Source organism: Poromitra crassiceps (genome assembly GCF_964638095.1).
Source record: "Poromitra crassiceps genome assembly, contig: HAP1_SCAFFOLD_58, whole genome shotgun sequence".
In the NCBI taxonomy this organism is placed as follows: domain Eukaryota; kingdom Metazoa; phylum Chordata; class Actinopteri; order Beryciformes; family Melamphaidae; genus Poromitra; species Poromitra crassiceps.
The window spans coordinates 584,973-610,366 of NW_028152259.1; positions in this window are offsets into that span (position 1 = coordinate 584,973).

Sequence of the window (25,394 nt, forward strand, 5' to 3'; positions counted from 1 at the left end):
GGAGCGGAGAGGTACTTGTACATGGAGCGGAGAGGTACTTGTACATGGACCGGAGAGGTACTTGTACATGGAGCGGAGAGGTACTTGTACATGGAGCGGAGATGTACTTGTACATTGAGCGGAGAGGTACTTGTACATGGAGCGGAGATGTACTTGTACATTGAGCGGAGAGGTACTTGTACATGGAGTGGAGATGTACTTGTACATTGAGCGGAGAGGTACTGGTACATGGAGCGGAGATGTACTTGTACATTGAGCGGAGAGGTACTTGTACATGGAGTGGAGATGTACTTGTACATGGAGCGGAGATGTACTTGTACATTGAGCGGAGAGGTACTTGTACATGGAGCGGATATGTACTTGTACATGGAGCGGAGAGGTACTTGTACATGGAGCGGAGAGGTACTTGTACATGGAGCGGAGATGTACTTGTACATGGAGCGGAGATGTACTTGTACATTGAGCGGAGAGGTACTTGTACATGGAGCGGAGAGGTACTTATACATTGAGCGGAGACGTACTTGTACATGGAGCGGAGATGTACTTGTACATTGAGCGGAGAGGTACTTGTACATTGAGCGGAGAGGTACTGGTACATGGAGCGGAGATGTACTTGTACATTGAGCGGAGAGGTACTTGTACATGGAGCGGAGAGGTACTTGTACATTGAGCGGAGAGGTACTTGTACATTGAGCGGAGACGTACTTGTACATTGAGCGGAGATGTACTTGTACATTGAGCGGAGATGTACTTGTACATTGAGCGGAGAGGTACTTGTACATGGAGCGGAGAGGTACTTGTACATTGAGCGGAGAGGTACTTGTACATTGAGCGGAGACGTACTTGTACATTGAGCGGAGATGTACTTGTACATTGAGCGGAGATGTACTTGTACATTGAGCGGAGAGGTACTGGTACATGGAGCGGAGAGGTACTTGTACATGGAGCGGAGAGGTATTTGTACATGGAGCGGAGAGGTATTTGTACATGGAGCGGAGAGGTACTTGTACATTGAGCGGAGAGGTACTTGTACATGGAGCGGAGAGGTACTTGTACATGGAGCGGAGAGGTACTTGTACATGTAGCGGAGAGGTGCTTGTACATGGAGCGGAGAGGTACTTGTACATGGAGCGGAGAGGTATTTGTACATGGAGCGGAGAGGTACTTGTACATGGAGCGGAGAGGTACTTGTACATTCAGCGGAGAGGTACTTGTACATTGAGCGGAGAGGTACTTGTAGATGGAGCGGAGAGGTACTGTCGACACTTGTACATTGAGCGGAGAGGTACTTGTACATGGAGCGGAGAGGTACTTGTACATGGAGCGGAGAGGTACTGTCGACACTTGTACATTGAGCGGAGAGGTACTTGTACATGGAGCGGAGAGGTACTTGTACATGGAGCGGAGAGGTACTTGTACATGGAGCGGAGATGTACTTGTACATTGAGCGGAGAGGTACTTGTACATGGAGCGGAGAGGTACTTGTACATGGAGCGGAGATGTACTTGTACATGGAGCGGAGAGGTACTTGTACATGGAGCGGAGATGTACTTGTACATTGAGCGGAGAGGTACTTGTACATGGAGCAGAGATGTACTTGTACATGGAGCGGAGAGGTACTTGTACATGGAGCGGAGAGGTACTTGTACATGGAGCGGAGAGGTACTTGTACATGGAGCGGAGAGGTACTTGTACATTGAGCGGAGAGGTACTTGTACATTGAGCGGAGAGGTACTTGTACATGGAGCTAGGGCTGGGTATCGAGTTTCGATACTTACTTGGCACCGAAATGGAAACATCGATACTAAGGGGTATCGAAGCCTCCCTTGTCAATCGATACCAATTTTCGATACCAAAACAAAACAGCGTCATTGAGCCTATAAGCATGCGACATGCTTGCACGCCGCGCTCTAATACGGCTGGTGATTGGCTGTCATGTAGAGGCATGCAGGAAACGTTACGCCCACTTTAGCCGGTGTGTTTGTTGTGACTGTGAGCCAGGCGTGCGGTGCGGATAGTATACAAGAAGTTAGCCACTCAAGCTACTCCTATCCTGGATTACCATATGGCGAAGATGATGAAAAGCAGGAAAAGAAACAGAAACAACACGGACTGGTTTCCACAGACAAGAGAAATAATTGAGAGGTGGGTCAGCTCAGCTTACCGCAAGTTAGCGGTTATCAGATCCCTCAGTCTGACAAATCCATGCATCTGGCTGTGAGTTGTAGCATTAGATCGTTTAATTAATTGCCGCCGTAACGTTATGCGCAAGCGGGCATTGTGTATTTTTAGCAACTCGTTAACAAACGCTGATGTCATGATAGTTTGTTGAATGTAAATGCGATTCATTTATATTGATTGGCTAGTCAGTGAAGTTGAGCTGTCTCGTCAGATTTGACAAGAATGACGTTCTGTTGCAGCAGTGAGCACACTGATCTGCAACGCTAGCGTTAATGTTTAATTAATTAGCGTTATGTGCAAGCGGGCAGTTATCGCCCATGTATTTTTAGCAACTCGTTAACAAACGCTGATGTCATGATAGTTTGTTGAATATAAATGCGATTCACTTTGTGGCATATAAGGCTATATTGATAGGCTAGTCAATGCTCAACTAGTCTTCCATGCATGAAGTGGAGCCATCTCATCAGTTTGTACAAGAATAGAGTTCTGTTGCATCAGTGAGCATTAAACCCTGATTTGCAACTCTCTGTTTTGCACTGAAAACTATTCCACTGATTTATTTGTTTTAGCTACATTTCTTTCCTTTGTAGTACTCCAATATTTTTTGTAGGGACGGCAATACGTTTAGAGAACTTAAAGTTATGTTAAATACAGTAGGTTTTATTTTTTTCTGCTGTAAAACTTAAGATGGGGGGAAACTAAAGATTTGTAAAATAATTTCAATGTGTAATGCAGTTTTATTTTTGTTAAAATGGATTTTTCTAAAAATTGGTATCGAAAAAAGTATCGTTCAGGAACCGGTATCGAAATCCAAGTATCGAAACGGTATCGATATCGAAAAATTTTGAACGATACCCAGCCCTACATGGAGCGCAGATGTACTTGTACATTGAGCGGAGAGGTACTGGTACATGGAGCGGAGATGTACTTGTACATTGAGCGGAGAGGTACTTGTACATTGAGCGGAGAGGTACTTGTACATGGAGCGGAGATGTACTTGTACATTGAGCGGAGAGGTACTGGTACATGGAGCGGAGATGTACTTGTACATTGAGCGGAGAGGTACTTGTACATGGAGTGGAGATGTACTTGTACATTGAGCGGAGAGGTACTGGTACATGGAGCGGAGATGTACTTGTACATTGAGCGGAGAGGTACTTGTACATGGAGTGGAGATGTACTTGTACATTGAGCGGAGAGGTACTGGTACATGGAGCGGAGATGTACTTGTACATTGAGCGGAGAGGTACTTGTACATGGAGTGGAGATGTACTTGTACATGGAGCGGAGATGTACTTGTACATTGAGCGGAGAGGTACTTGTACATGGAGCGGAGATGTACTTGTACATGGAGCGGAGAGGTACTTGTACATGGAGCGGAGAGGTACTTGTACATGGAGCGGAGATGTACTTGTACATGGAGCGGAGATGTACTTGTACATGGAGCGGAGAGGTACTTGTACATGGAGCGGAGAGGTACTTATACATTGAGCGGAGACGTACTTGTACATGGAGCGGAGATGTACTTGTACATTGAGCGGAGAGGTACTTGTACATTGAGCGGAGAGGTACTGGTACATGGAGCGGAGATGTACTTGTACATTGAGCGGAGAGGTACTTGTACATGGAGCGGAGAGGTACTTGTACATTGAGCGGAGAGGTACTTGTACATTGAGCGGAGACGTACTTGTACATTGAGCGGAGATGTACTTGTACATTGAGCGGAGATGTACTTGTACATTGAGCGGAGAGGTACTGGTACATGGAGCGGAGAGGTACTTGTACATGGAGCGGAGAGGTATTTGTACATGGAGCGGAGAGGTATTTGTACATGGAGCGGAGAGGTACTGTCGACACTTGTACATTGAGCGGAGAGGTACTTGTACATGGAGCGGAGAGGTACTTGTACATGGAGCGGAGAGGTACTTGTACATGGAGCGGAGATGTACTTGTACATTGAGCGGAGAGGTACTTGTACATGGAGCGGAGAGGTACTTGTACATGGAGCGGAGATGTACTTGTACATGGAGCGGAGAGGTACTTGTACATGGAGCGGAGATGTACTTGTACATTGAGCGGAGAGGTACTTGTACATGGAGCAGAGATGTACTTGTACATGGAGCGGAGAGGTACTTGTACATGGAGCGGAGAGGTACTTGTACATGGAGCGGAGAGGTACTTGTACATGGAGCGGAGAGGTACTTGTACATTGAGCGGAGAGGTACTTGTACATTGAGCGGAGAGGTACTTGTACATGGAGCTAGGGCTGGGTATCGAGTTTCGATACTTACTTGGCACCGAAATGGAAACATCGATACTAAGGGGTATCGAAGCCTCCCTTGTCAATCGATACCAATTTTCGATACCAAAACAAAACAGCGTCATTGAGCCTATAAGCATGCGACATGCTTGCACGCCGCGCTCTAATACGGCTGGTGATTGGCTGTCATGTAGAGGCATGCAGGAAACGTTACGCCCACTTTAGCCGGTGTGTTTGTTGTGACTGTGAGCCAGGCGTGCGGTGCGGATAGTATACAAGAAGTTAGCCACTCAAGCTACTCCTATCCTGGATTACCATATGGCGAAGATGATGAAAAGCAGGAAAAGAAACAGAAACAACACGGACTGGTTTCCACAGACAAGAGAAATAATTGAGAGGTGGGTCAGCTCAGCTTACCGCAAGTTAGCGGTTATCAGATCCCTCAGTCTGACAAATCCATGCATCTGGCTGTGAGTTGTAGCATTAGATCGTTTAATTAATTGCCGCCGTAACGTTATGCGCAAGCGGGCATTGTGTATTTTTAGCAACTCGTTAACAAACGCTGATGTCATGATAGTTTGTTGAATGTAAATGCGATTCATTTATATTGATTGGCTAGTCAGTGAAGTTGAGCTGTCTCGTCAGATTTGACAAGAATGACGTTCTGTTGCAGCAGTGAGCACACTGATCTGCAACGCTAGCGTTAATGTTTAATTAATTAGCGTTATGTGCAAGCGGGCAGTTATCGCCCATGTATTTTTAGCAACTCGTTAACAAACGCTGATGTCATGATAGTTTGTTGAATATAAATGCGATTCACTTTGTGGCATATAAGGCTATATTGATAGGCTAGTCAATGCTCAACTAGTCTTCCATGCATGAAGTGGAGCCATCTCATCAGTTTGTACAAGAATAGAGTTCTGTTGCATCAGTGAGCATTAAACCCTGATTTGCAACTCTCTGTTTTGCACTGAAAACTATTCCACTGATTTATTTGTTTTAGCTACATTTCTTTCCTTTGTAGTACTCCAATATTTTTTGTAGGGACGGCAATACGTTTAGAGAACTTAAAGTTATGTTAAATACAGTAGGTTTTATTTTTTTCTGCTGTAAAACTTAAGATGGGGGGAAACTAAAGATTTGTAAAATAATTTCAATGTGTAATGCAGTTTTATTTTTGTTAAAATGGATTTTTCTAAAAATTGGTATCGAAAAAAGTATCGTTCAGGAACCGGTATCGAAATCCAAGTATCGAAACGGTATCGATATCGAAAAATTTTGAACGATACCCAGCCCTACATGGAGCGCAGATGTACTTGTACATTGAGCGGAGAGGTACTGGTACATGGAGCGGAGATGTACTTGTACATTGAGCGGAGAGGTACTTGTACATTGAGCGGAGAGGTACTTGTACATGGAGCGGAGATGTACTTGTACATTGAGCGGAGAGGTACTGGTACATGGAGCGGAGATGTACTTGTACATTGAGCGGAGAGGTACTTGTACATGGAGTGGATATGTACTTGTACATTGAGCGGAGAGGTACTGGTACATGGAGCGGAGATGTACTTGTACATTGAGCGGAGAGGTACTTGTACATGGAGTGGAGATGTACTTGTACATTGAGCGGAGAGGTACTGGTACATGGAGCGGAGATGTACTTGTACATTGAGCGGAGAGGTACTTGTACATGGAGTGGAGATGTACTTGTACATGGAGCGGAGATGTACTTGTACATTGAGCGGAGAGGTACTTGTACATGGAGCGGAGATGTACTTGTACATGGAGCGGAGAGGTACTTGTACATGGAGCGGAGAGGTACTTGTACATGGAGCGGAGATGTACTTGTACATGGAGCGGAGATGTACTTGTACATGGAGCGGAGAGGTACTTGTACATGGAGCGGAGAGGTACTTATACATTGAGCGGAGACGTACTTGTACATGGAGCGGAGATGTACTTGTACATTGAGCGGAGAGGTACTTGTACATTGAGCGGAGAGGTACTGGTACATGGAGCGGAGATGTACTTGTACATTGAGCGGAGAGGTACTTGTACATGGAGCGGAGAGGTACTTGTACATTGAGCGGAGAGGTACTTGTACATTGAGCGGAGACGTACTTGTACATTGAGCGGAGATGTACTTGTACATTGAGCGGAGATGTACTTGTACATTGAGCGGAGAGGTACTGGTACATGGAGCGGAGAGGTACTTGTACATGGAGCGGAGAGGTATTTGTACATGGAGCGGAGAGGTATTTGTACATGGAGCGGAGAGGTACTTGTACATTGAGCGGAGAGGTACTTGTACATGGAGCGGAGAGGTACTTGTACATGGAGCGGAGAGGTACTTGTACATGTAGCGGAGAGGTGCTTGTACATGGAGCGGAGAGGTACTTGTACATGGAGCGGAGAGGTATTTGTACATGGAGCGGAGAGGTACTTGTACATGGAGCGGAGAGGTACTTGTACATTCAGCGGAGAGGTACTTGTACATTGAGCGGAGAGGTACTTGTAGATGGAGCGGAGAGGTACTGTCGACACTTGTACATTGAGCGGAGAGGTACTTGTACATTAAGCGGAGAGGTACTTGTACATGGAGCGGAGAGGTACTGTCGACACTTGTACATTGAGCGGAGAGGTACTTGTACATGGAGCGGAGAGGTACTTGTACATGGAGCGGAGATGTACTTGTACAGGGAGCGGAGAGGTACTTGTACATTGAGCGGAGAGGTACTTGTACATGGAGCGGAGAGGTACTTGTACATGGAGCGGAGAGGTACTTGTACATGGAGCGGAGAGGTACTTGTACATGGAGCGGAGAGGTACTTGTACATTGAGCGGAGAGGTACTTGTACATTGAGCGGAGAGGTACTTGTACATGGAGCTAGGGCTGGGTATCGAGTTTCGATACTTACTTGGCACCGAAATGGAAACATCGATACTAAGGGGTATCGAAGCCTCCCTTGTCAATCGATACCAATTTTCGATACCAAAACAAAACAGCGTCATTGAGCCTATAAGCATGCGACATGCTTGCACGCCGCGCTCTAATACGGCTGGTGATTGGCTGTCATGTAGAGGCATGCAGGAAACGTTACGCCCACTTTAGCCGGTGTGTTTGTTGTGACTGTGAGCCAGGCGTGCGGTGCGGATAGTATACAAGAAGTTAGCCACTCAAGCTACTCCTATCCTGGATTACCATATGGCGAAGATGATGAAAAGCAGGAAAAGAAACAGAAACAACACGGACTGGTTTCCACAGACAAGAGAAATAATTGAGAGGTGGGTCAGCTCAGCTTACCGCAAGTTAGCGGTTATCAGATCCCTCAGTCTGACAAATCCATGCATCTGGCTGTGAGTTGTAGCATTAGATCGTTTAATTAATTGCCGCCGTAACGTTATGCGCAAGCGGGCATTGTGTATTTTTAGCAACTCGTTAACAAACGCTGATGTCATGATAGTTTGTTGAATGTAAATGCGATTCATTTATATTGATTGGCTAGTCAGTGAAGTTGAGCTGTCTCGTCAGATTTGACAAGAATGACGTTCTGTTGCAGCAGTGAGCACACTGATCTGCAACGCTAGCGTTAATGTTTAATTAATTAGCGTTATGTGCAAGCGGGCAGTTATCGCCCATGTATTTTTAGCAACTCGTTAACAAACGCTGATGTCATGATAGTTTGTTGAATATAAATGCGATTCACTTTGTGGCATATAAGGCTATATTGATAGGCTAGTCAATGCTCAACTAGTCTTCCATGCATGAAGTGGAGCCATCTCATCAGTTTGTACAAGAATAGAGTTCTGTTGCATCAGTGAGCATTAAACCCTGATTTGCAACTCTCTGTTTTGCACTGAAAACTATTCCACTGATTTATTTGTTTTAGCTACATTTCTTTCCTTTGTAGTACTCCAATATTTTTTGTAGGGACGGCAATACGTTTAGAGAACTTAAAGTTATGTTAAATACAGTAGGTTTTATTTTTTTCTGCTGTAAAACTTAAGATGGGGGGAAACTAAAGATTTGTAAAATAATTTCAATGTGTAATGCAGTTTTATTTTTGTTAAAATGGATTTTTCTAAAAATTGGTATCGAAAAAAGTATCGTTCAGGAACCGGTATCGAAATCCAAGTATCGAAACGGTATCGATATCGAAAAATTTTGAACGATACCCAGCCCTACATGGAGCGCAGATGTACTTGTACATTGAGCGGAGAGGTACTGGTACATGGAGCGGAGATGTACTTGTACATTGAGCGGAGAGGTACTTGTACATTGAGCGGAGAGGTACTTGTACATGGAGCGGAGATGTACTTGTACATTGAGCGGAGAGGTACTGGTACATGGAGCGGAGATGTACTTGTACATTGAGCGGAGAGGTACTTGTACATGGAGTGGAGATGTACTTGTACATTGAGCGGAGAGGTACTGGTACATGGAGCGGAGATGTACTTGTACATTGAGCGGAGAGGTACTTGTACATGGAGTGGAGATGTACTTGTACATTGAGCGGAGAGGTACTGGTACATGGAGCGGAGATGTACTTGTACATTGAGCGGAGAGGTACTTGTACATGGAGTGGAGATGTACTTGTACATGGAGCGGAGATGTACTTGTACATTGAGCGGAGAGGTACTTGTACATGGAGCGGAGATGTACTTGTACATGGAGCGGAGAGGTACTTGTACATGGAGCGGAGAGGTACTTGTACATGGAGCGGAGATGTACTTGTACATGGAGCGGAGATGTACTTGTACATGGAGCGGAGAGGTACTTGTACATGGAGCGGAGAGGTACTTATACATTGAGCGGAGACGTACTTGTACATGGAGCGGAGATGTACTTGTACATTGAGCGGAGAGGTACTTGTACATTGAGCGGAGAGGTACTGGTACATGGAGCGGAGATGTACTTGTACATTGAGCGGAGAGGTACTTGTACATGGAGCGGAGAGGTACTTGTACATTGAGCGGAGAGGTACTTGTACATTGAGCGGAGACGTACTTGTACATTGAGCGGAGATGTACTTGTACATTGAGCGGAGATGTACTTGTACATTGAGCGGAGAGGTACTGGTACATGGAGCGGAGAGGTACTTGTACATGGAGCGGAGAGGTATTTGTACATGGAGCGGAGAGGTATTTGTACATGGAGCGGAGAGGTACTTGTACATTGAGCGGAGAGGTACTTGTACATGGAGCGGAGAGGTACTTGTACATGGAGCGGAGAGGTACTTGTACATGTAGCGGAGAGGTGCTTGTACATGGAGCGGAGAGGTACTTGTACATGGAGCGGAGAGGTATTTGTACATGGAGCGGAGAGGTACTTGTACATGGAGCGGAGAGGTACTTGTACATTCAGCGGAGAGGTACTTGTACATTGAGCGGAGAGGTACTTGTAGATGGAGCGGAGAGGTACTGTCGACACTTGTACATTGAGCGGAGAGGTACTTGTACATTAAGCGGAGAGGTACTTGTACATGGAGCGGAGAGGTACTGTCGACACTTGTACATTGAGCGGAGAGGTACTTGTACATGGAGCGGAGAGGTACTTGTACATGGAGCGGAGATGTACTTGTACAGGGAGCGGAGAGGTACTTGTACATTGAGCGGAGAGGTACTTGTACATGGAGCGGAGAGGTACTTGTACATGGAGCGGAGAGGTACTTGTACATGGAGCGGAGAGGTACTTGTACATTGAGCGGAGAGGTACTTGTACATGGAGCGGAGAGGTACTTGTACATGGAGCGGAGAGGTACTTGTACATGGAGCGGAGAGGTACTTGTACATTGAGCGGAGAGGTACTTGTACATGGAGCGGAGAGGTACTTGTACATGGAGCGGAGAGGTACTTGTACATGGAGCGGAGAGGTACTTGTACATGGAGCGGAGAGGTACTTGTACATTGAGCGGAGATGTACTTGTACATGGAGCGGAGATGTACTTGTACATGGATCGGAGAGGTACTTGTACATGAGAGCGGAGAGGTACTGTCGACACTTGTACATTGAGCGTAGAGGTACTGTCGACACTTGTACATTGAGCGGAGAGGTACATGTACATGGAGCGGAGAGGTACTGTCGACACTTGTACATTGAGCGGAGAGGTACTTGTACATTGAGCGGAGAGGTACTTGTACATGGAGCGCAGAGGTACTTGTACATTGAGCGGAGAGGTACTTGTACATGGAGCGGAGAGGTACTTGTACATGAGAGCGGAGAGGTACTTGTACATGGAGCGGAGAGGTACTTGTACATTGAGCGGAGAGGTACTGTCGACACTTGTACATTCAGCGGAGAGGTACTTGTACATGGAGCGGAGAGGTACTGTCGATACTTGACATTGAGCGGAGAGGTACTTGTACATGGAGCGGAGAGGTACTTGTACATGGAGCGGAGAGGTACTTGTACATGGAGCGGAGAGGTACTTGTACATTGAGCGGAGAGGTACTTGTACATGGAGCGGAGAGGTACTTGTACATTGAGCGGAGAGGTACTTGTACATGGAGCGGAGAGGTACTTGTACATGGAGCGGAGAGGTACTTGTACATGGAGCGGAGAGGTACTTGTACATGGAGCGGAGAGGTACTTGTACATTGAGCGGAGATGTACTTGTACATGGAGCGGAGATGTACTTGTACATGGATCGGAGAGGTACTTGTACATGAGAGCGGAGAGGTACTGTCGACACTTGTACATTGAGCGTAGAGGTACTGTCGACACTTGTACATTGAGCGGAGAGGTACTTGTACATGGAGCGGAGAGGTACTGTCGACACTTGTACATTGAGCGGAGAGGTACTTGTACATTGAGCGGAGAGGTACTTGTACATGGAGCGCAGAGGTACTTGTACATTGAGCGGAGAGGTACTTGTACATGGAGCGGAGAGGTACTTGTACATGAGAGCGGAGAGGTACTTGTACATGGAGCGGAGAGGTACTTGTACATTGAGCGGAGAGGTACTGTCGACACTTGTACATTCAGCGGAGAGGTACTTGTACATGGAGCGGAGAGGTACTGTCGATACTTGACATTGAGCGGAGAGGTACTTGTACATGGAGCGGAGAGGTATTTGTACATTGAGCGGAGAGGTACTTGTACATTGAGCGGAGAGGTACTGTCGACACTTGTACATTCAGCGGAGAGCTACTTGTACATGGAGCGGAGAGGTATTTGTACATTGAGCGGAGAGGTACTTGTACATGGAGCGGAGAGGTACTTGTACATAGAGCGGAGAGGTACTTATACATGGAGCGGAGAGGTATTTGTACATTGAGCGGAGAGGTACTTGTACATGGAGCGGAGAGGTACTTGTACATGAGAGCGGAGAGGTATTTGTACATGGAGCGGAAAGGTACTGTCGACACTTGTACATTGAGCGGAGAGCTACTTGTACATGGAGCGGAGAGGTACTTGTACATGAGAGCGGAGAGGTACTTGTACATGGAGCGGAGAGGTATTTGTACATGGAGCGGAGAGGTACTGTCGACACTTGACATTGAGCGGAGAGGTACTTGTACATGGAGCGGAGAGGTACTTGTACATGAGAGCGGAGAGGTATTTGTACATGGAGCGGAGAGGTACTGTCGACACTTGACATTGAGCGGAGAGGTACTTGTACATGGAGCGGAGAGGTACTTGTACATGGAGCGGAGAGGTACTTGTACATGGACCGGAGAGGTACTTGTACATGGAGCGGAGAGGTACTTGTACATGGAGCGGAGATGTACTTGTACATTGAGCGGAGAGGTACTTGTACATGGAGCAGAGATGTACTTGTACATGGAGCGGAGATGTACTTGTACATTGAGCGGAGAGGTACTTGTACATGGAGCGGAGAGGTACTTGTACATGGAGCGGAGATGTACTTGTACATGGAGCGGAGAGGTACTTGTACATGGAGCGGAGATGTACTTGTACATTGAGCGGAGAGGTACTTGTACATGGAGCAGAGATGTACTTGTACATGGAGCGGAGAGGTACTTGTACATGGAGCGGAGAGGTACTTGTACATGGAGCGGAGAGGTACTTGTACATGGAGCGGAGAGGTACTTGTACATTGAGCGGAGAGGTACTTGTACATTGAGCGGAGAGGTACTTGTACATGGAGCTAGGGCTGGGTATCGAGTTTCGATACTTACTTGGCACCGAAATGGAAACATCGATACTAAGGGGTATCGAAGCCTCCCTTGTCAATCGATACCAATTTTCGATACCAAAACAAAACAGCGTCATTGAGCCTATAAGCATGCGACATGCTTGCACGCCGCGCTCTAATACGGCTGGTGATTGGCTGTCATGTAGAGGCATGCAGGAAACGTTACGCCCACTTTAGCCGGTGTGTTTGTTGTGACTGTGAGCCAGGCGTGCGGTGCGGATAGTATACAAGAAGTTAGCCACTCAAGCTACTCCTATGCTGGATTACCATATGGCGAAGATGATGAAAAGCAGGAAAAGAAACAGAAACAACACGGACTGGTTTCCACAGACAAGAGAAATAATTGAGAGGTGGGTCAGCTCAGCTTACCGCAAGTTAGCGGTTATCAGATCCCTCAGTCTGACAAATCCATGCATCTGGCTGTGAGTTGTAGCATTAGATCGTTTAATTAATTGCCGCCGTAACGTTATGCGCAAGCGGGCATTGTGTATTTTTAGCAACTCGTTAACAAACGCTGATGTCATGATAGTTTGTTGAATGTAAATGCGATTCATTTATATTGATTGGCTAGTCAGTGAAGTTGAGCTGTCTCGTCAGATTTGACAAGAATGACGTTCTGTTGCAGCAGTGAGCACACTGATCTGCAACGCTAGCGTTAATGTTTAATTAATTAGCGTTATGTGCAAGCGGGCAGTTATCGCCCATGTATTTTTAGCAACTCGTTAACAAACGCTGATGTCATGATAGTTTGTTGAATATAAATGCGATTCACTTTGTGGCATATAAGGCTATATTGATAGGCTAGTCAATGCTCAACTAGTCTTCCATGCATGAAGTGGAGCCATCTCATCAGTTTGTACAAGAATAGAGTTCTGTTGCATCAGTGAGCATTAAACCCTGATTTGCAACTCTCTGTTTTGCACTGAAAACTATTCCACTGATTTATTTGTTTTAGCTACATTTCTTTCCTTTGTAGTACTCCAATATTTTTTGTAGGGACGGCAATACGTTTAGAGAACTTAAAGTTATGTTAAATACAGTAGGTTTTATTTTTTTCTGCTGTAAAACTTAAGATGGGGGGAAACTAAAGATTTGTAAAATAATTTCAATGTGTAATGCAGTTTTATTTTTGTTAAAATGGATTTTTCTAAAAATTGGTATCGAAAAAAGTATCGTTCAGGAACCGGTATCGAAATCCAAGTATCGAAACGGTATCGATATCGAAAAATTTTGAACGATACCCAGCCCTACATGGAGCGCAGATGTACTTGTACATTGAGCGGAGAGGTACTGGTACATGGAGCGGAGATGTACTTGTACATTGAGCGGAGAGGTACTTGTACATTGAGCGGAGAGGTACTTGTACATGGAGCGGAGATGTACTTGTACATTGAGCGGAGAGGTACTGGTACATGGAGCGGAGATGTACTTGTACATTGAGCGGAGAGGTACTTGTACATGGAGTGGAGATGTACTTGTACATTGAGCGGAGAGGTACTGGTACATGGAGCGGAGATGTACTTGTACATTGAGCGGAGAGGTACTTGTACATGGAGTGGAGATGTACTTGTACATTGAGCGGAGAGGTACTGGTACATGGAGCGGAGATGTACTTGTACATTGAGCGGAGAGGTACTTGTACATGGAGTGGAGATGTACTTGTACATGGAGCGGAGATGTACTTGTACATTGAGCGGAGAGGTACTTGTACATGGAGCGGAGATGTACTTGTACATGGAGCGGAGAGGTACTTGTACATGGAGCGGAGAGGTACTTGTACATGGAGCGGAGATGTACTTGTACATGGAGCGGAGATGTACTTGTACATGGAGCGGAGAGGTACTTGTACATGGAGCGGAGAGGTACTTATACATTGAGCGGAGACGTACTTGTACATGGAGCGGAGATGTACTTGTACATTGAGCGGAGAGGTACTTGTACATTGAGCGGAGAGGTACTGGTACATGGAGCGGAGATGTACTTGTACATTGAGCGGAGAGGTACTTGTACATGGAGCGGAGAGGTACTTGTACATTGAGCGGAGATGTACTTGTACATTGAGCGGAGACGTACTTGTACATTGAGCGGAGATGTACTTGTACATTGAGCGGAGATGTACTTGTACATTGAGCGGAGAGGTACTGGTACATGGAGCGGAGAGGTACTTGTACATGGAGCGGAGAGGTATTTGTACATGGAGCGGAGAGGTATTTGTACATGGAGCGGAGAGGTACTTGTACATTGAGCGGAGAGGTACTTGTACATGGAGCGGAGAGGTACTTGTACATGGAGCGGAGAGGTACTTGTACATGTAGCGGAGAGGTGCTTGTACATGGAGCGGAGAGGTACTTGTACATGGAGCGGAGAGGTATTTGTACATGGAGCGGAGAGGTACTTGTACATGGAGCGGAGAGGTACTTGTACATTCAGCGGAGAGGTACTTGTACATTGAGCGGAGAGGTACTTGTAGATGGAGCGGAGAGGTACTGTCGACACTTGTACATTGAGCGGAGAGGTACTTGTACATGGAGCGGAGAGGTACTTGTACATGGAGCGGAGAGGTACTGTCGACACTTGTACATTGAGCGGAGAGGTACTTGTACATGGAGCGGAGAGGTACTTGTACATGGAGCGGAGATGTACTTGTACAGGGAGCGGAGAGGTACTTGTACATTGAGCGGAGAGGTACTTGTACATGGAGCGGAGAGGTACTTGTACATGGAGCGGAGAGGTACTTGTACATGGAGCGGAGAGGTACTTGTACATGGAGCGGAGAGGTACTTGTACATTGAGCGGAGAGGTACTTGTACATGGAGCGGAGAGGTACTTGTACATGGAGCGGAGAGGTACTTGTACATGGAGCGGAGAGGTACTTGTACATGGAGCGGAGAGGTACTTGTACATTGAGCGGAGATGTACTTGTACATGGAGCGGAGATGTACTTGTACATGGATCGGAGAGGTACTTGTACATGAGAGCGGAGAGGTACTGTCGACACTTGTACATTGAGCGTAGAGGTACTGTCGACACTTGTACATTGAGCGGAGAGGTACTTGTACATGGAGCGGAGAGGTACTGTCGACACTTGTACATTGAGCGGAGAGGTACTTGTACATTGAGCGGAGAGGTACTTGTACATGGAGCGCAGAGGTACTTGTACATTGAGCGGAGAGGTACTTGTACATGGAGCGGAGAGGTACTTGTACATGAGAGCGGAGAGGTACTTGTACATTGAGCGGAGAGGTACTGTCGACACTTGTACATTCAGCGGAGAGGTACTTGTACATGGAGCGGAGAGGTACTGTCGATACTTGACATTGAGCGGAGAGGTACTTGTACATGGAGCGGAGAGGTACTTGTACATGGAGCGGAGAGGTACTTGTACATGGAGCGGAGAGGTACTTGTACATTGAGCGGAGAGGTACTTGTACATGGAGCGGAGAGGTACTTGTACATTGAGCGGAGAGGTACTTGTACATGGAGCGGAGAGGTACTTGTACATGGAGCGGAGAGGTACTTGTACATGGAGCGGAGAGGTACTTGTACATGGAGCGGAGAGGTACTTGTACATTGAGCGGAGATGTACTTGTACATGGAGCGGAGATGTACTTGTACATGGATCGGAGAGGTACTTGTACATGAGAGCGGAGAGGTACTGTCGACACTTGTACATTGAGCGTAGAGGTACTGTCGACACTTGTACATTGAGCGGAGAGGTACTTGTACATGGAGCGGAGAGGTACTGTCGACACTTGTACATTGAGCGTAGAGGTACTGTCGACACTTGTACATTGAGCGGAGAGGTACTTGTACATGGAGCGGAGAGGTACTGTCGACACTTGTACATTGAGCGGAGAGGTACTTGTACATTGAGCGGAGAGGTACTTGTACATGGAGCGCAGAGGTACTTGTACATTGAGCGGAGAGGTACTTGTACATGGAGCGGAGAGGTACTTGTACATGAGAGCGGAGAGGTACTTGTACATGGAGCGGAGCGGTACTTGTACATTGAGCGGAGAGGTACTGTCGACACTTGTACATTCAGCGGAGAGGTACTTGTACATGGAGCGGAGAGGTACTGTCGATACTTGACATTGAGCGGAGAGGTACTTGTACATGGAGCGGAGAGGTATTTGTACATTGAGCGGAGAGGTACTTGTACATTGAGCGGAGAGGTACTGTCGACACTTGTACATTCAGCGGAGAGCTACTTGTACATGGAGCGGAGAGGTATTTGTACATTGAGCGGAGAGGTACTTGTACATGGAGCGGAGAGGTACTTGTACATAGAGCGGAGAGGTACTTATACATGGAGCGGAGAGGTATTTGTACATTGAGCGGAGAGGTACTTGTACATGGAGCGGAGAGGTACTTGTACATGAGAGCGGAGAGGTATTTGTACATGGAGCGGAAAGGTACTGTCGACACTTGTACATTGAGCGGAGAGCTACTTGTACATGGAGCGGAGAGGTACTTGTACATGAGAGCGGAGAGGTACTTGTACATGGAGCGGAGAGGTATTTGTACATGGAGCGGAGAGGTACTGTCGACACTTGACATTGAGCGGAGAGGTACTTGTACATGGAGCGGAGAGGTACTTGTACATGAGAGCGGAGAGGTATTTGTACATGGAGCGGAGAGGTACTGTCGACACTTGACATTGAGCGGAGAGGTACTTGTACATGGAGCGGAGAGGTACTTGTACATGGAGCGGAGAGGTACTTGTACATGGACCGGAGAGGTACTTGTACATGGAGCGGAGAGGTACTTGTACATGGAGCGGAGATGTACTTGTACATTGAGCGGAGAGGTACTTGTACATGGAGCAGAGATGTACTTGTACATGGAGCGGAGATGTACTTGTACATTGAGCGGAGAGGTACTTGTACATGGAGCGGAGAGGTACTTGTACATGGAGCGGAGATGTACTTGTACATGGAGCGGAGAGGTACTTGTACATGGAGCGGAGATGTACTTGTACATTGAGCGGAGAGGTACTTGTACATGGAGCAGAGATGTACTTGTACATGGAGCGGAGAGGTACTTGTACATGGAGCGGAGAGGTACTTGTACATGGAGCGGAGAGGTACTTGTACATGGAGCGGAGAGGTACTTGTACATTGAGCGGAGAGGTACTTGTACATTGAGCGGAGAGGTACTGTCGACACTTGTACATTGAGCGGAGAGGTACTTGTACATTGAGCGGAGAGGTACTTGTACATGGAGCGCAGAGGTACTTGTACATTGAGCGGAGAGGTACTTGTACATGGAGCGGAGAGGTACTTGTACATGAGAGCGGAGAGGTACTTGTACATGGAGCGGAGAGGTACTTGTACATTGAGCGGAGAGGTACTGTCGACACTTGTACATTCAGCGGAGAGGTACTTGTACATGGAGCGGAGAGGTACTGTCGATACTTGACATTGAGCGGAGAGGTACTTGTACATGGAGCGGAGAGGTACTTGTACATGGAGCGGAGAGGTACTTGTACATGGAGCGGAGAGGTACTTGTACATTGAGCGGAGAGGTACTTGTACATGGAGCGGAGAGGTACTTGTACATTGAGCGGAGAGGTACTTGTACATGGAGCGGAGAGGTACTTGTACATGGAGCGGAGAGGTACTTGTACATGGAGCGGAGAGGTACTTGTACATGGAGCGGAGAGGTACTTGTACATGGAGCGGAGATGTACTTGTACATGGAGCGGAGATGTACTTGTACATGGATCGGAGAGGTACTTGTACATGAGAGCGGAGAGGTACTGTCGACACTTGTACATTGAGCGTAGAGGTACTGTCGACACTTGTACATTGAGCGGAGAGGTACTTGTACATGGAGCGGAGAGGTACTGTCGACACTTGTACATTGAGCGGAGAGGTACTTGTACATTGAGCGGAGAGGTACTTGTACATGGAGTGCAGAGGTACTTGTACATTGAGCGGAGAGGTACTTGTACATGGAGCGGAGAGGTACTTGTACATGAGAGCGGAGAGGTACTTGTACATGGAGCGGAGAGGTACTTGTACATTGAGCGGAGAGGTACTGTCGACACTTGTACATTCAGCGGAGAGGTACTTGTACATGGAGCGGAGAGGTACTGTCGATACTTGACATTGAGCGGAGAGGTACTTGTACATGGAGCGGAGAGGTATTTGTACATTGAGCGGAGAGGTACTTGTACATTGAGCGGAGAGGTACTGTCGACACTTGTACATTCAGCGGAGAGGTACTTGTACATGGAGCGGAGAGGTATTTGTACATTGAGCGGAGAGGTACTTGTACATGGAGCGGAGAGGTACTTGTACATAGAGCGGAGAGGTACTTATACATGGAGCGGAGAGGTATTTGTACATTGAGCGGAGAGGTACTTGTACATGGAGCGGAGAGGTACTTGTACATGAGAGCGGAGAGGTATTTGTACATGGAGCGGAAAGGTACTGTCGACACTTGTACATTGAGCGGAGAGCTACTTGTACATGGAGCGGAGAGGTACTTGTACATGAGAGCGGAGAGGTACTTGTACATGGAGCGGAGAGGTACTTGTACATTCAGCGGAGAGGTACTTGTACATTGAGCGGAGAGGTACTTGTAGATGGAGCGGAGAGGTACTGTCGACACTTGTACATTGAGCGGAGAGGTACTTGTACATGGAGCGGAGAGGTACTTGTACATGGAGCGGAGAGGTACTGTCGACACTTGTACATTGAGCGGAGAGGTACTTGTACATGGAGCGGAGAGGTACTTGTACATGGAGCGGAGATGTACTTGTACAGGGAGCGGAGAGGTACTTGTACATTGAGCGGAGAGGTACTTGTACATGGAGCGGAGAGGTACTTGTACATGGAGCGGAGAGGTACTTGTACATGGAGCGGAGAGGTACTTGTACATGGAGCGGAGAGGTACTTGTACATTGAGCGGAGAGGTACTTGTACATGGAGCGGAGAGGTACTTGTACATGGAGCGGAGAGGTACTTGTACATGGAGCGGAGAGGTACTTGTACATGGAGCGGAGAGGTACTTGTACATTGAGCGGAGATGTACTTGTACATGGAGCGGAGATGTACTTGTACATGGATCGGAGAGGTACTTGTACATGAGAGCGGAGAGGTACTGTCGACACTTGTACATTGAGCGTAGAGGTACTGTCGACACTTGTACATTGAGCGGAGAGGTACTTGTACATGGAGCGGAGAGGTACTGTCGACACTTGTACATTGAGCGGAGAGGTACTTGTACATTGAGCGGAGAGGTACTTGTACATGGAGCGCAGAGGTACTTGTACATTGAGCGGAGAGGTACTTGTACATGGAGCGGAGAGGTACTTGTACATGAGAGCGGAGAGGTACTTGTACATTGAGCGGAGAGGTACTGTCGACACTTGTACATTCAGCGGAGAGGTACTTGTACATGGAGCGGAGAGGTACTGTCGATACTTGACATTGAGCGGAGAGGTACTTGTACATGGAGCGGAGAGGTACTTGTACATGGAGCGGAGAGGTACTTGTACATGGAGCGGAGAGGTACTTGTACATTGAGCGGAGAGGTACTTGTACATGGAGCGGAGAGGTACTTGTACATTGAGCGGAGAGGTACTTGTACATGGAGCGGAGAGGTACTTGTACATGGAGCGGAGAGGTACTTGTACATGGAGCGGAGAGGTACTTGTACATGGAGCGGAGAGGTACTTGTACATTGAGCGGAGATGTACTTGTACATGGAGCGGAGATGTACTTGTACATGGATCGGAGAGGTACTTGTACATGAGAGCGGAGAGGTACTGTCGACACTTGTACATTGAGCGTAGAGGTACTGTCGACACTTGTACATTGAGCGGAGAGGTACTTGTACATGGAGCGGAGAGGTACTGTCGACACTTGTACATTGAGCGTAGAGGTACTGTCGACACTTGTACATTGAGCGGAGAGGTACTTGTACATGGAGCGGAGAGGTACTGTCGACACTTGTACATTGAGCGGAGAGGTACTTGTACATTGAGCGGAGAGGTACTTGTACATGGAGCGCAGAGGTACTTGTACATTGAGCGGAGAGGTACTTGTACATGGAGCGGAGAGGTACTTGTACATGAGAGCGGAGAGGTACTTGTACATGGAGCGGAGCGGTACTTGTACATTGAGCGGAGAGGTACTGTCGACACTTGTACATTCAGCGGAGAGGTACTTGTACATGGAGCGGAGAGGTACTGTCGATACTTGACATTGAGCGGAGAGGTACTTGTACATGGAGCGGAGAGGTATTTGTACATTGAGCGGAGAGGTACTTGTACATTGAGCGGAGAGGTACTGTCGACACTTGTACATTCAGCGGAGAGCTACTTGTACATGGAGCGGAGAGGTATTTGTACATTGAGCGGAGAGGTACTTGTACATGGAGCGGAGAGGTACTTGTACATAGAGCGGAGAGGTACTTATACATGGAGCGGAGAGGTATTTGTACATTGAGCGGAGAGGTACTTGTACATGGAGCGGAGAGGTACTTGTACATGAGAGCGGAGAGGTATTTGTACATGGAGCGGAAAGGTACTGTCGACACTTGTACATTGAGCGGAGAGCTACTTGTACATGGAGCGGAGAGGTACTTGTACATGAGAGCGGAGAGGTACTTGTACATGGAGCGGAGAGGTATTTGTACATGGAGCGGAGAGGTACTGTCGACACTTGACATTGAGCGGAGAGGTACTTGTACATGGAGCGGAGAGGTACTTGTACATGAGAGCGGAGAGGTATTTGTACATGGAGCGGAGAGGTACTGTCGACACTTGACATTGAGCGGAGAGGTACTTGTACATGGAGCGGAGAGGTACTTGTACATGGAGCGGAGAGGTACTTGTACATGGACCGGAGAGGTACTTGTACATGGAGCGGAGAGGTACTTGTACATGGAGCGGAGATGTACTTGTACATTGAGCGGAGAGGTACTTGTACATGGAGCAGAGATGTACTTGTACATGGAGCGGAGATGTACTTGTACATTGAGCGGAGAGGTACTTGTACATGGAGCGGAGAGGTACTTGTACATGGAGCGGAGATGTACTTGTACATGGAGCGGAGAGGTACTTGTACATGGAGCGGAGATGTACTTGTACATTGAGCGGAGAGGTACTTGTACATGGAGCAGAGATGTACTTGTACATGGAGCGGAGAGGTACTTGTACATGGAGCGGAGAGGTACTTGTACATGGAGCGGAGAGGTACTTGTACATGGAGCGGAGAGGTACTTGTACATTGAGCGGAGAGGTACTTGTACATTGAGCGGAGAGGTACTGTCGACACTTGTACATTGAGCGGAGAGGTACTTGTACATTGAGCGGAGAGGTACTTGTACATGGAGCGCAGAGGTACTTGTACATTGAGCGGAGAGGTACTTGTACATGGAGCGGAGAGGTACTTGTACATGAGAGCGGAGAGGTACTTGTACATGGAGCGGAGAGGTACTTGTACATTGAGCGGAGAGGTACTGTCGACACTTGTACATTCAGCGGAGAGGTACTTGTACATGGAGCGGAGAGGTACTGTCGATACTTGACATTGAGCGGAGAGGTACTTGTACATGGAGCGGAGAGGTACTTGTACATGGAGCGGAGAGGTACTTGTACATGGAGCGGAGAGGTACTTGTACATTGAGCGGAGAGGTACTTGTACATGGAGCGGAGAGGTACTTGTACATTGAGCGGAGAGGTACTTGTACATGGAGCGGAGAGGTACTTGTACATGGAGCGGAGAGGTACTTGTACATGGAGCGGAGAGGTACTTGTACATGGAGCGGAGAGGTACTTGTACATGGAGCGGAGATGTACTTGTACATGGAGCGGAGATGTACTTGTACATGGATCGGAGAGGTACTTGTACATGAGAGCGGAGAGGTACTGTCGACACTTGTACATTGAGCGTAGAGGTACTGTCGACACTTGTACATTGAGCGGAGAGGTACTTGTACATGGAGCGGAGAGGTACTGTCGACACTTGTACATTGAGCGGAGAGGTACTTGTACATTGAGCGGAGAGGTACTTGTACATGGAGCGCAGAGGTACTTGTACATTGAGCGGAGAGGTACTTGTACATGGAGCGGAGAGGTACTTGTACATGAGAGCGGAGAGGTACTTGTACATGGAGCGGAGAGGTACTTGTACATTGAGCGGAGAGGTACTGTCGACACTTGTACATTCAGCGGAGAGGTACTTGTACATGGAGCGGAGAGGTACTGTCGATACTTGACATTGAGCGGAGAGGTACTTGTACATGGAGCGGAGAGGTATTTGTACATTGAGCGGAGAGGTACTTGTACATTGAGCGGAGAGGTACTGTCGACACTTGTACATTCAGCGGAGAGCTACTTGTACATGGAGCGGAGAGGTATTTGTACATTGAGCGGAGAGGTACTTGTACATGGAGCGGAGAGGTACTTGTACATAGAGCGGAGAGGTACTTATACATGGAGCGGAGAGGTATTTGTACATTGAGCGGAGAGGTACTTGTACATGGAGCGGAGAGGTACTTGTACATGAGAGCGGAGAGGTATTTGTACATGGAGCGGAAAGGTACTGTCGACACTTGTACATTGAGCGGAGAGCTACTTGTACATGGAGCGGAGAGGTACTTGTACATGAGAGCGGAGAGGTACTTGTACATGGAGCGGAGAGGTATTTGTACATGGAGCGGAGAGGTACTGTCGACACTTGACATTGAGCGGAGAGGTACTTGTACATGGAGCGGAGAGGTACTTGTACATGAGAGCGGAGAGGTATTTGTACATGGAGCGGAGAGGTACTGTCGACACTTGACATTGAGCGGAGAGGTACTTGTACATGGAGCGGAGAGGTACTTGTACATGGAGCGGAGAGGTACTTGTACATGGACCGGAGAGGTACTTGTACATGGAGCGGAGAGGTACTTGTACATGGAGCGGAGATGTACTTGTACATTGAGCGGAGAGGTACTTGTACATGGAGCAGAGATGTACTTGTACATGGAGCGGAGATGTACTTGTACATTGAGCGGAGAGGTACTTGTACATGGAGCGGAGAGGTACTTGTACATGGAGCGGAGATGTACTTGTACATGGAGCGGAGAGGTACTTGTACATGGAGCGGAGATGTACTTGTACATTGAGCGGAGAGGTACTTGTACATGGAGCAGAGATGTACTTGTACATGGAGCGGAGAGGTACTTGTACATGGAGCGGAGAGGTACTTGTACATGGAGCGGAGAGGTACTTGTACATGGAGCGGAGAGGTACTTGTACATTGAGCGGAGAGGTACTTGTACATTGAGCGGAGAGGTACTTGTACATGGAGCTAGGGCTGGGTATCGAGTTTCGATACTTACTTGGCACCGAAATGGAAACATCGATACTAAGGGGTATCGAAGCCTCCCTTGTCAATCGATACCAATTTTCGATACCAAAACAAAACAGCGTCATTGAGCCTATAAGCATGCGACATGCTTGCACGCCGCGCTCTAATACGGCTGGTGATTGGCTGTCATGTAGAGGCATGCAGGAAACGTTACGCCCACTTTAGCCGGTGTGTTTGTTGTGACTGTGAGCCAGGCGTGCGGTGCGGATAGTATACAAGAAGTTAGCCACTCAAGCTACTCCTATCCTGGATTACCATATGGCGAAGATGATGAAAAGCAGGAAAAGAAACAGAAACAACACGGACTGGTTTCCACAGACAAGAGAAATAATTGAGAGGTGGGTCAGCTCAGCTTACCGCAAGTTAGCGGTTATCAGATCCCTCAGTCTGACAAATCCATGCATCTGGCTGTGAGTTGTAGCATTAGATCGTTTAATTAATTGCCGCCGTAACGTTATGCGCAAGCGGGCATTGTGTATTTTTAGCAACTCGTTAACAAACGCTGATGTCATGATAGTTTGTTGAATGTAAATGCGATTCATTTATATTGATTGGCTAGTCAGTGAAGTTGAGCTGTCTCGTCAGATTTGACAAGAATGACGTTCTGTTGAAGCAGTGAGCACACTGATCTGCAACGCTAGCGTTAATGTTTAATTAATTAGCGTTATGTGCAAGCGGGCAGTTATCGCCCATGTATTTTTAGCAACTCGTTAACAAACGCTGATGTCATGATAGTTTGTTGAATATAAATGCGATTCACTTTGTGGCATATAAGGCTATATTGATAGGCTAGTCAATGCTCAACTAGTCTTCCATGCATGAAGTGGAGCCATCTCATCAGTTTGTACAAGAATAGAGTTCTGTTGCATCAGTGAGCATTAAACCCTGATTTGCAACTCTCTGTTTTGCACTGAAAACTATTCCACTGATTTATTTGTTTTAGCTACATTTCTTTCCTTTGTAGTACTCCAATATTTTTTGTAGGGACGGCAATACGTTTAGAGAACTTAAAGTTATGTTAAATACAGTAGGTTTTATTTTTTTCTGCTGTAAAACTTAAGATGGGGGGAAACTAAAGATTTGTAAAATAATTTCAATGTGTAATGCAGTTTTATTTTTGTTAAAATGGATTTTTCTAAAAATTGGTATCGAAAAAAGTATCGTTCAGGAACCGGTATCGAAATCCAAGTATCGAAACGGTATCGATATCGAAAAATTTTGAACGATACCCAGCCCTACATGGAGCGCAGATGTACTTGTACATTGAGCGGAGAGGTACTGGTACATGGAGCGGAGATGTACTTGTACATTGAGCGGAGAGGTACTTGTACATTGAGCGGAGAGGTACTGGTACATGGAGCGGAGATGTACTTGTACATTGAGCGGAGAGGTACTTGTACATGGAGTGGAGATGTACTTGTA